The sequence below is a fragment of the Piliocolobus tephrosceles genome, chromosome 18, assembly GCF_002776525.5.
Source record: "Piliocolobus tephrosceles isolate RC106 chromosome 18, ASM277652v3, whole genome shotgun sequence".
In the NCBI taxonomy this organism is placed as follows: domain Eukaryota; kingdom Metazoa; phylum Chordata; class Mammalia; order Primates; family Cercopithecidae; genus Piliocolobus; species Piliocolobus tephrosceles.
This window is the reverse complement of record NC_045451.1, coordinates 2,566,608-2,578,141: the sequence shown is the minus strand read 5'-3', so window position 1 is coordinate 2,578,141 and position 11,534 is coordinate 2,566,608.

Below are 11,534 nucleotides of genomic sequence, written 5' to 3'. Positions count from 1 at the left end.
ATGAAGTGGAAAGAAGGCTTTTGCACAGATGGCATTTGCTTCCAATTGGAGTTAGTGTACAGAGCTTTGGAAGCCTGTCGTTATGAGATACAGTCGGTTTACCTCAGGAGTCAATTCAGTGTTGTGGTGACCTGGGGTACAGTAGTAGGCACTGCTGATTCAAATTTATCCTGTGAAATTAGGCTTCCTAGAGTTAACAAAAACAGTCAGCAACTACTGTCTCAATAGTGGAAGATGCAAGTAAATTTTTGAGAATAAAACTGGGTTTTGAAATTTTATGTAAGTACTTGACAAAAGTTTTCATTTTGCCTTGAATGGAACCTACTAAAAAGAGAGATTAAAAAAAAAAAAAAAAAAAAAAACCAGCGAGGTTGATGTAGATAATAATTTCTATGGGACCAAAAACTAGACAGAATTCAGTAAGTCACATGAAGTAATGGTCATGCCTATAGATAAAGCATACTTCATGTTTGATTTAGATGACATTCAATAAAAACCATGGGACTGAATATACCTAGGGGTATCCTATCTTGTACAAATGCATGCTTTTTCATTACATTTGTAATAATGTTTAATGCACATTTCCACCAAATATTATTTCCTCTAAAAATGTTAACTTGGGGTTAAAACTATCACGACTTGAATTTCAAATGTAGTTTTCATAACAATTTTATATTGATGTGTATTTACAATGAGAAAATGGCATGAAAATATTAAATTATCTTGTATCAGAAAAGTACTTTTCAGACTGTAAGACTTTGATATGTTTTAGGAGGAAGCAAAAGCAAGAATTTTTGTTTGTTTGTTTGCTAAAAAGGATTTGGCTAGGCACAGTGGCTCATGCCTGCAATTCCAGCACTTTGGGAGGTCCGGCTGGGTGGAATGCTTGAGCTCAGGAGTTTGAGACCAGCGTGGGCAACATGGCAAAACTCGGTCTCAACTAAAAAGATCAAAATTAGCTGGGTGTGGTGGCGCATGTCTGTAGTTTCAGCTACTCGGGAGGCTGATGTGGGGGATCACCTGAGCCCCGGAGGTCCAGGATGCAGTCAGCCAAGACTGCACCACTGCACTCGAGCCTGGACGACACAGCAAGACTGTCTAAAAAAAAAAAAAAAAAAAATATGTGTAGTGTACATCTGTGCCAAATCAGCATGCCACATGAAACATCAAATTTTAGATAAAAATACAAACTTCACATAAGCCTTTGGCATGCTAACTTTTTAACTTCCTTAGCTGGTTCACTTACTTTCACTAATCATATTTCAGTGACCAGTGTTTATATTTGCGATGTTATTAATAACTTTCTGGATAAAAGGAAAGAAAAATGTTAGAAATATTTCCAAGTGATATATTTTTATGTTTATTGACCAGAGAAAGAAATTGTGTTTATGTGTAAGTGAGAGTCTTAAAGAATAAGTCCTTTGCATCGAATGTTTTTGCACTTTATTCAAATATAGCAGAGCAGAAAATTTTTATCCAGAAAATTCTGGAGCAGAAAAATTTTATCCTGACAATGATACCTCATGTGATTTGTGGAACTTGAAGCTGTTGTTGCAAACTCCGGAACAACTTCTTTGGGTGTGAATTCACAAAACTGTGCAAAGAAGTGCCCTCTGGTTGCATTTGAATTTGCATGAATGGAAATGATTTCTTGCACCATGGCTATTTCTTTGTTTTCTCCTTCTGATCTGTAAGCACATACATGGAAGTATTTTTAAAAATGCTGTAGCCATTGTTGCTATTTTCTAGAGGCATGCTGAAAACGTGCTGTGCCTTTTGTCCTTCCCAGATGCTACTGGCCTGTGGGAAGCTTGAGGTATGGCACGAAAGTAATAGCTCGCACTTGAAACTCCCCCACCCCCCGCCCGCTTTGCTAAATGTAAATGCTAATTGTTGCATTTTACATTTAGATAGGATATACTTCCTGCATATTGTCATTCTAATCAATTCCTGTTACTCAGAGTTTCGTCTGAGTCTACTTCTAAAACAAATTTTGATAGGGATAATGACATCTTCTGCAAAGATCTAAACCTGTACGAAGTTTTCTGAATAAAGAGTTCCGGAAGAACTCGTAAACAGTGTGAAATTATCCAGAGAAGTATAGCAGTGTATTGCATTTGCCAAGCATCTGCTTCCTCGCTAGACTTTTCCCTAACATACAATGACCAATTCTGAAGCACCTTCTTTTCCATCACTAAATAAAGACAGCTTCCCAAGGACACACTTTCTCCCAGCATCAGATTGAGGGAAAAATATTGCCTGTGCCTTTGAAGTCAGGCTGCTTGAAACCCACATTTTCAGTTTACTTCAAAGAAAATTGATGCTTTCTACATAGATTTGGTTGTCTCAGTGCCCAAGGCAGCTGTTATTTTCCTAGGCGTTTTGCTTTCACGTAAGGAGACAGGCTCTGGGATATTTAGTGGCTGAAATGCTTGCTGTTTCACATGCATGAGCAACAATTTCAGTGTCCTGCTGATGAATACAGTGATGTGGATGGAAACATTTTCTTGTCCTATATCCTGGAGACAGGAAACAGATTCTCTGTGTTGTGTGCTCTTCTGACCAGGTATGTGCTCAGCAATATGGGGGACTGAGGCCATTTTCTGAATACTTTAGGTAAATTAGTTTTGCTTTTAACTAAATTGTTTTATTTTACACATTGGGAGTAAAACAATTTCTGAATAGTTTAGGTAAATTAGTTTTGCTTTTAACTAAATTGTTTTATTTTACACATTGGGAGTAAAACCATTTCCTGCACCATCCCAATCTCTTGTGCTTTTATCTTTTTTATCCTAACTCGCGTCTATCCAGATTTCCTCTCGATAATATTTACCAAAGATAAATTCCTCCTTCTGCCCAGATATAACAAATCAGAGTGGGGAGGAGAGATGCTTGTGAAAGTGCATGAGTCATGCAAGGCTCAGAACTTCTTGTGGCTCAACTCAAAATCATACTGCATTTCTGCATTCTCACAGATGCTTTGAGGCAGTGCAGTGATCATTCTAATATGTTAACTGAGACCCAAGATCTCAGCAGGAGAGGACAGCTTATCTGAGCATCCCTTTCCTTTTCAATTATGGCCATGGATATCTGTAAACACCAAAATGCTCATGCTGAAGCAGCATTACACTGAGGAAAATAACCTATTGTGCAGCTTCTTCATGTTCTTGCTTTAAATGATTTATCAAATACATATATGTAAACTACATAGACACTGATTGGGGAAATACATCAAATGTGGCTACTTCCTCTGGAAAGTTACTGTCTGTAATTTGTAAATTTAATCTGTACTGTTGCACATATTTTCCATGTCTTAAATTTGTGAGTGGGTTTCTATTAAAGGTAATCATGTTCTTCTTGGCCATTAAAAATGTTGCATGTAAGGCTATTATTTCTCAAGTAGATGTTAATGACTTGTTTAATTATTGACTTACTTATTTTAACAGCTATATGTAGTAAGAACAAGTAGGTGGTTTAAAATTCAGATAGTTACCTGTTGGCCTGGAAAGAAAAACATTATGAAATGGTAGTTATATCTGATTTTATTTAAGCATATTTTAATATTTTCTCTTTCAGAAGTGGAAAAGTTGAGCCTGAGGAAGAATTTGAAATGCTTAAGACGTCTCTAATGGGGGCTGTATCTGCATAAGGCAGAGGTGTCTAAGGAGAGTGTGTCGTGTATTGTAATGCATTAGCAGGATGTTTTGTTCATCAGCTTGTGAAAGTGCTGTGGATAATAGATGGTGGTTTCTTTCCGTCGTGTAGCAGGTTCACTCACATTCACGGTTTTTACTTTAGCTGCCACCCTGGGGTTCTGAGGGCAGCATGTGGGTTTGATTGGACAAGACCTTCACACATCTTGGCAGGTCCTGGCTTTCGCTTCTTTGTGGTGCGTGGTGCTACTCACAGTGCTGACTCACTAGCAGATGCTCCCCATCCCTCCCCATAGGCCCTGTTCCCGCATTAGATGTATTCTTGGGTTTTGTTCTAGGTGCAGAAATAGTGGGAGAGGCCATAATCATGAATGATGAATAAGAGGGGAAGGTAGGGCTGGGTGTGTGGCTTACGCCTGTAATCCCAGCACTTTGGGAGGCCCAGGCGGGTGGATCACCTGAGGTCGGGAGTTCAAGACCAGCCTGACCAACATGGAGAAATCCCGTCTCTACTAAAAATACAAAAATTAGCTGGGTGTGGTGGCACACACCTGTGATCCCAGCTACTCAGGAGGCTGAGGCAGGAGAAGTGCTTGAACCTGGGAGGTGGAGGTTGCGATGAGCCTACATTGTGCCCACTGCACTCCAGCCTGGGCAACAAGAGTGAAACTCTGTCTCGAAAAAATAAAAATTAGAAAAAAAAAAAAGGAAAAAAGAAGGGAAGGTGGCCAGTGAGGGTTTTATTTTTGTATTCATTGGAAATAACCTCCGCTGAATTTTCTCTCTGCATCTTTTCAATATTGGCTTCATTTGCCATATTCAGGCAATTGCTTGAAGAGCTGAACTGTTAGCTCAAGATTTTGTTGGCACTGTTGGATAGAAAGCCTCTCCCTTTCTGCTGGAGAACAGATTTCTCAGGCCACGTTGTGTAGCTCCAAATTCTCTGCAATTAGGGAAGGCACAGTAAAGAAAAGATCCCTTGCTGACGGAATAGACTGGAACTGAGCTCCACTGTTTAAATTCTTGACTCTCAGGTAGTGGAGATCAGTATGGTAACCCGTGAACTGGGATGAATTTTGGGGCCTGCTGTGGGTTTTCTGTGGGACACCATATACCACAGTACTGTATTTCAAAATGTTGGATATTGATTATGAACACGAACTATGTTGTCAGAATATGTGTAGAATATGTCTAGAATAATGTGTCATTATTCTAGAGACCATTGTGATCTATGAAGCTCCCTTTTTTGCTGGCCAAGTGAGCTTGTTTTTGGGCAATCTAGCTAACATGTCACATCATGAGGAAAATGCAGATGGTGCTGTGGCTGTGCTAATGAAGAATGACCTGGGCCCAACGTAGAACTTTTCCAGTATGGGGAGCACCAAAGCAGGCAGACGTCCAAAAGCTGAGTGAAGGGCAGATCACCGGGCGCCACCCAGGCCCTGCAGGCAAAGCTCTCAGGGCCTCATTTATGTTTGTGTGGCCTGCACTGTGTAAGTGGCGTTCCCCTAGGACTTCTGCAATGGGGTATGTGTAAGGCCTTCAGTGTATAATGGACTTGTGTCAAGTATCTAAGGGTTCATTGCCTTGTTGGAGGAATCACAGAGCATCATTTCTGATTGGTCCTTAGAGCCTGCATCTTGTAGCACTGGGACTTCCGGAGACCTCTGGGGACTGTTGACTGTGCCGGGAGGGTGGAGAAATGAAGCTGATGGCAGAAGCAGGCTCCCAGCTCCTCCTCTCCTTCTCAGCCAGGCGATTCTTACCTCCATTGGCCTTTGGATGTCTGTGTAATAATTTGTTGAGAATCATTAGAGAACAACTAATCTAAAAAATCTATCATCCTTTATTTGTGTTGACTTTCTGCTTATGCCTTCATTTACTCTTTTTATTACTCATACACATCTGTTTTTATTCTTCCCTAGTCTTTTCTTAAAGTTAGTCATATTTCTACACTTGGGATCTTCCAATTTCTGTGAATGTTGAGGGGTTCACAAAGTGGCTTGGCCCCAGACCTCTATATCCTCGTTATTTTGTTTGGACTTAGGACATTTTTCCTGGCTATCCTGTCAATACTTTTCCGTCTAACAGAAACTCAAGCTTCCTGAGCAAGTAATTTTTATAACAGATCATGTGAGTAATTCCTCCATAGCATTGGTTGTAGCACAGGTCAGTTGGCTTGTGGCCTCCTGAGGGCCTTGCGTGGGGTTCTGGACCCAGCGGGGGCCGCGTCTCTGAGAACTCATTCCCTGTGGGTGTCTGGGGTGCATCGTTACTTCTGAGATGCTGTGACTCAGCAGATGAGATTTGTCCGTCCGCTCAGTGAGAGGGATTCCGAAGCTGGGACTTGACTCCTGCTGCAGGAAGCTCTCTGGGCCTGGGCATGCTGGGTGGAGTTGCGACAGGTGTGCCTCCCTCAGACTTGCTCTGGCCGGGAACTGCATCTGCTCCTCTAAGGAGATTTGCACATGTAAACGAAGTTTCCGTCATTCCTGGTCTAGAGTCCATGTGTGAAGGTCAAATATAGGTGGGGACTTGGCAGCACACAGCTCTGAGTGAAATACATGACCAGCATGATAGACAGGTGTCTTGCTATGTGACTTGCCATTGTAGTCACTGGTTATACACAGTCTCCATTGAGCAAGAGCAAAGATCCAAGAAAGCAGAAGAGTGGGGATGGAAGTGAGACTAAATGTGTTGTTCTTCAGTGGAAATCTGCCCATTTTGTTGGAAAGAAAGGGAACAGGGTACACAAATGCTGTTTGGGAACATTGTGTCAGGGTCACCTAGCTTTGATGATGAGAGTGTTTTTTAAAACGGAAAGCATATCATTTTCCTTCTAGAGAGAATTTGCTGGTACGTCAGTGTAGCTTCAGAAATAGGTCTCAGTGTTCAGGCTCAGGGCGAGGTTACAGAAGAGGCTTCGGTAGTGTCCTCAGGCCCGCGTGCCCTGTGTTCTTCACAGCCTCATGGGCCCCAGAGGAACTTTTACGTGGTAGACACTGAGTGAATACACAGATTCCTAGACTTGAGATATTTTCAAAATAGGGCTAGCATGTATAAAGAATCAAACTTAATCATTCCATTGAAATAAAATTGGATTATAATTTAGAAATATTTACAAGCCAGAAATGGATGTATAAATGTTAGTTTTCATATTTTGGTTTTCTAAGAGTCACATTTTATTGCCATATAGCACATAGAGGTTCAAAATTTGGCAATGAGGTATAGAAATCCAAAATTTTCTTGGGTATGATTGAACAAATCTTTTAATCTCTTCAGTTCTATCTGCCTAAGTGAGGAGAGTAGTTGTGGATCATTCTAGAAAGGATAAAATGAACATTAGGATACTGAGGGTTTGGTCTGAATTCTGTTTTTTCCTTGCTACTGGAAGTTCTGTCTTTGGTATTCTCATGCATACAAGAAGGATTTGGAAAAGGTCAGTGAGTTGGGAACTGGCTGCATATTTGAATGAGCTGGGCAGTTGAAAGTACCTGTGATGCTCTGGCCTTACCTTAGATCAGAGAGTCTCATATTTTATCTGACATCAGAATCACCTGCAGAGCTTGTTGAATACAGATTGTTGGCCACATCTCCAGAATTTCTCATTCAGTAGATTTGGGATGGGGCCCAAGGATTTGCAGCTGGTCCTTGTGCAAATCTACTACCTGATTTAATTGAGACCACCTTGTGAGAGCTACTACCTGATTTAATTGGTTTGAAAGTGAAACTGGAGTCCAGGCTTTTTAAAATAAATAGCACCTGCATTTTCAGAGCAGCTAACCAATCAAATTGAGCAGATGGTCTTTTAAAGTCTAAGCTTCTATGGTTCTGTTAAAAAAATTGTTTACATGGAATTTAAATCATTCAGAATTTGTATTGCTTACATTGATCAGATCCATAAAATATCTGTTTAACTATGACATTACCCTAGCTACAGATATTCATAAGTTTTCAAAAGCATGAAGGAGTTTGATAACTTGAAAGACTTTCAGAGATTGTTATAACTTTCCCCTCAAAAGAATAAAATAAAATAGCTTGGTGGAAAAGAGCACCTATGCCTTCAGTTTGTTTCTCTCAAACATTAAGGGTTAAAATAGGATTCAGAATTGTTAGATGTAAAGTTTTGAACTCAGTGTTTTAACTCAGTGTTTAAATATTTGCATGTCTTTCTGTGTGACTGCTAATTTTTAACTGCATCATTATCTCTAAGAGATAAATAAACTTTCCCTGTACTTAAAGTTTTTAAATTATCTCCTGATAACATAAGTAGTATGAGTAAGGAAAAAAATCTACGTGTACTGTATTTTAAAATTTTAATAATGTGTGATATGGTTTGGCTCTGTCTCCCCACCCAACTCTCACCTTGAATTGTAATAATCCTCACCTGTCAAGGACTGGCAGGTGGAGATAATTGAATTATGGAGCCGGCTTCTCTCATCCGTTCTTGTGATAGTGAGTTCTCACGAGATCTGATGGTTTTATAAGCATCTAGCATTTCCCCTGCCGGTACATTCTCTCTTTGCCTGCTGCCATCCATGTAAGATGTGACTTGCTCCTCCTTACTCTCTGCTGTGCTTGTGAGGCTTCCCCCACCACGTGTAACTGTAAGTCAATTAAACCACTTTCTTTACTAAATTGCCCAGTCTCGGGTATGTCTTTATCAGCAATGTGAAAACGGACTAATACAATGTGATTGTTTAAATGCTGATATGAAAGCAGTACCGAACGTGGATCTTCTTTTACTGGATGCTGTTATAATTATTCTCTAGAGAGCTGGTCATACAATTCATCTCATTATTTATAGATCTAGCATGAATGCCAGCAAGCTGACAAAGCCAAAAGCCAAAAACTAAGAGTTTGTATTAATTCAGTTAATGCCAAATCTAGTCATCCTCCATCATTCTACCTCTGTGTTCTGCATGAAATATAATTGGCCTTTGTGATTGGAACCAGTTTTCTTGAATTGAAAATAAAATTTGTTCCTCAAAATGCTCTAGTTTAAAAGTGTGCTTTTTTTCCCTAAACAAAATGGAAATAATTTTCTGTTTCCATAAAGTTCTTGAAGATACTGTATTCTTTAGATGCTGCATATTTGAGAATATTAATTTGTTGCTTTTATACCTGAAAAACTATGTCAGATGAAATTATTTTATTGCAGTTTATTTTTATTAAGATATCTCTAGACCCAACTCGGAATTTTGAATGTTACTAGAAAAAAGTCAGAAGGCAAATTGATGCCCCCATTTTAGGTAACTAGCTTTTTTCCGCTTGGATGAGCACTTGCTTTTTAAAATTACTGATGCCTGATACCTTCACCAGAATGTCTTTTCATCACTCTCTCATACCTGAATGTTCTTCATAAATTGAATTATAATTTCATAAATTGAATTATAGTTCCATAAACCTGAAAGGGACATTCAGCCTGGTAAAGTGACCAGTTAGCCTGGCAATTCCCAATCTTTTTTCATGTAAGGATTCTTTTGTAAATATAAAATTGTTCCCAGACTTTCATATGACAATAATGTACTTTTAATATATGTCAATAGAGAAAATACAAAATGATGGAAAACTACAGACCTCTATCTCTCATGAATATAAACACAAAATCTTCAACAAAATGTTGATATATCATATCCAGAAAGGTTTAAAAAGAACTATATACCATGACCAAGAGGGGTTTATTCCAGGAATGCAAGGCTGGATCAACAGTGAAAAATCAATCTAGGTAATTTGCCATATTAGCAGGCTACTAAAGGAAAATTGGACTATCATGATTGACATAGAAGAAACATTTGACAAAATCGAGCACCCATTCATGATTAAAAACATTCTCAGTAACCTAGTAGAGGAAAATGTCTTCAATTTCACAAATAGCATCTACAATAAAACTCTAGAGCTAACATCATGTTTTAATAGTGAAAGATAGAATCCTTTTCCCTTAGATAAGGAAAAAGGCAAGGACACCTGTTCTTATTTAACATGGTATGGAAGTTGTAGTCACTGCAATAAGGCAAGAAAACAAAGGAAAAGGCATATAGAGCAGAAAAGAGGCATTAAATTGTCTTTATTTACAGCTGACATGATTATCTATATAGAAAATCCCCCCAGCTGGGCGGGATGGCTCATGCCTGTAATTCCAGCACTTTGAGAGGCTGAGGCCGGCAGATCATGAGGTCAGGAGTTCGAGACCAGCCTGAGCAACATGGTGAAATCCCGTCTCTACTAAAAATAGAAAAATTAGATGAGTGTGGTGATGGGCATCTGTAATCCCAGTTACTCGGGAGGCTGAGGTAGGAGAATCACTTGAATCCAGGAGACAGAGGTGGCAGTGAGCCTAAAATAAAGGACTTGGCCACAGAATATTACATCTGGGTCCTGAGATTGTTCTAGGCTAATATCTCCTTTCTGTAGTGATTAAAATTTTGAAAGACACTGAGATAAAATCAATAGATTTCAAGTGTAATGCCTTTTAATATTGTCTGCTTTATAGTGAGTTCCTCTAGCCACATCTTTAATGCTTCAGAGAGTTGCCTAATTTTTCATTCCACTTTGGCTTGTTGATTATTTTAGTAAGAAGAAACTTCATATCTTCCTTTTGCACACTTACACACATTTGATATGATTTTCTTTTCCTTTTTTTTTTGAGACTGAGTCTTGTTCTGTCGCCAGGCTGGAGTGCAGTGGCACGATCTCAGCTCAGCCTCCCAAGTAGCTGGGATTACAGGTATGTGTCACCACGCCTGGCTGATTTTTTTGTAGTTTAGTAGAGACAGGGTTTCACCATGTTGGCCAAGATGATCTCAATCTCCTGACCTTGTGATCTGCCCGCCTTGGCCTCCTAAAGTGCTGGATTACAGGTGTGAGCCACTGCACTCGGCCTTGATATGATTTTCTCTACATGCAAGAGAAAAGATTCTGGTTCATTGGTGTTGTCATCTCTGGTTAAGATAATTTTAAAAACAAATACAAAAATGACGGCAATTATGGTATAAATAAGATCAGTGGGTCATTTACTTTTTTTTTAAGTGAAAAATATTTAAAGAATTCATAGACTTAGCAGTTAAGAGAATATTATGTCTTCAGTTGAAGCCATTTTAAAAATGCATATTCCAATATCATCATCTCAAGGTGTAGGTACTATTTAATGATAGAATAAAATATTACTTAATATTGCAGGAAAAAATACAGGGTTGATGGTTTTCTTGTGAATGCATAAACACGGGCATATATGATGGGTTAGGTAGTTGCTGAGGCATCCATCCGTGAGGGCGTGTTGTAGTTCGAGGTGTCTTCCTTCTTCCCTTTCTGTAGCATCGCACTTTTTACCTCACCAGCCTCTCACCAGGCAGGCTTCTCTTGGCCTTGCACAAAGTCGCTCCACCATCTGTGTCTTTGAGGACTTTCCTGGGCTCTTCTGATCCATTGCCCTCCTTCATAATCAGGGCCTGACTCCCATGGCTTTGCCCCCAACCCCTGGCCGCTCACCTGCTCATCTGTCTTGTGTTTAGGTGAACTCAGAACTCTCACTGTGCTCATCCAAGAAGCCCATCCACACGTTCATGGGACATAGAGAAGGAATTCTCTGCCTCTGTCTCCTCACCCTTGACACCTGCAATCTCTTTTTAGATAATTGGTAGATACTGGTGGGTGCAGGCAGTAATGTTCCTTTCTTAGTTCTTAAACCATTCACAACTATAACAATAGGAATTTTAGAGTCTGCGAAGGGATACAGGCTGTTTGTGAGTCTTCTGCTCTGGGAGCCCCCTTTAGGCTTTTGCACCCTTCCTTGGCTGGGATGTTGTAGCACGTGTCCATTAAGATATCTTCTAAGATTCTAGGATTCTACAGCTTGGGGGGCCAGGGCTGAGAAGTGGTGTT